The sequence below is a fragment of the Poecilia formosa genome, unplaced genomic scaffold (assembly GCF_000485575.1).
Source record: "Poecilia formosa unplaced genomic scaffold, Poecilia_formosa-5.1.2 Scaffold1865, whole genome shotgun sequence".
NCBI classification, from domain to species: Eukaryota; Metazoa; Chordata; class Actinopteri; order Cyprinodontiformes; family Poeciliidae; genus Poecilia; species Poecilia formosa.
Genome location: NW_006801804.1, coordinates 368 through 1628, shown reverse-complemented (window position 1 = coordinate 1628; position 1261 = coordinate 368). Strand labels below are relative to the sequence as shown.

The 1261-nt window shown below is 40.8% G+C and overlaps 1 non-coding gene across 1 annotated transcript; it reads left to right on the top strand.

Annotated features, from left to right (window-relative positions):
* The first annotated feature begins 737 nt into the window (after positions 1–737).
* trnav-cac (transfer RNA valine (anticodon CAC)) lies at positions 738–810 on the top strand. Its single transcript has one exon. It is a non-coding gene; the product is annotated as a tRNA-Val (tRNA).
* The last annotated feature ends 451 nt before the right edge of the window (positions 811–1261 follow it).

Here is a 1261-nt window from a genome sequence, read left to right as displayed (position 1 = left end):
CATCAGTCAGTTGGATCTGTCTGATCCAAACAGATCAACTGAACTCTGTGAGTGTTTTACCCTGCGTGGTCCGGTGTGAGCTTTTACCAGGATTTTTATTTTTTAATTTTATATTTTGCGTGGTTTCCCTTCTCCGAAACGGACAGATGTTACGTCTGCAGCTCCTCCAGAGCGCCGCTCTCCTGGGTAACGAGCACCAAGAAGGCTTCATTTGTTAAAGCCGCTGGATGAGTTACTTCCAGCGGTTTCTAATTCTTCGCAGTCCGCAGTGGTTGAGCAGCGGACTGCGCATGTTACAGTCTAATTAACTTTTGCATCGTCATTTATTTCCACAAGATAAACTGCCGGCTCCTCAAATGGATTAACACAACGTTGCATTCTCTTTAGTTTTCTCTGGTCTGTAATGGAGACTTGAATTTAACGGGCCATTTCAACCAAAGGTTTGTAATGCGCTTCCTAACCATTTTTTATTTGTAAGTATTTTATTTTATAGCCATTTAGCCAAGTCTCTGTAGAACCATTTGTCTCTGCTAATTACATCTTCAATACATTTTTTGATCCCAGGCTTAGTTTATGGACTGTAATGTGAAATTAGGCACAGGTCTGACAGTTTGTTTACCAAGTTACTGTGCTCTCTGAGAGGATCTGTAAGTATTTGACATTGTTCCATGCCCATGGTTGACGTTAGTCTCTAACAAAATGTGGATCATCTACCAGGAACACTGCAAAGAGCATGAGTTTCTGTAGTGTAGTGGTTATCACGTTTGCTTCACACGCAAAAGGTCCCTGGTTCAAAACCAGACAGAAACGGTTTTTGTAGGTTACGCATCTCTTGGGGTGCAGTGAGACAATAAGAGCCTTCCTCTTTTGTGATGGTTAATTTGCCAATCGACTTCAATGTAGGCTTCTTTGAAATCGAAGCTACTTTACTTCAATTACCAATTGGCAGTTCTATGGCGTAATGCACATGTGTCAAACTCAAGGCCCGGGGGCCACATGTGGCCCCCCAGCATTTTATAGGCCATGGAAACTCAAATATAATATTTAAAACTTCAATACATAAAATCAGTTATTTAACAATATGAGGTGGTGTTTAATTTATTTTTAACATTGTATTTTTATACATTTATGCTAGAGGTGCCCAAGTCTACTTCTCCAGAGCTACCATCTGCAGCTTTAGATGCATTCCTTCTCTAACACACCTGGACCATTGACTCATTATAAGCCTCTACAGAACTGAATGAGGGAAGTCAACCTTTTG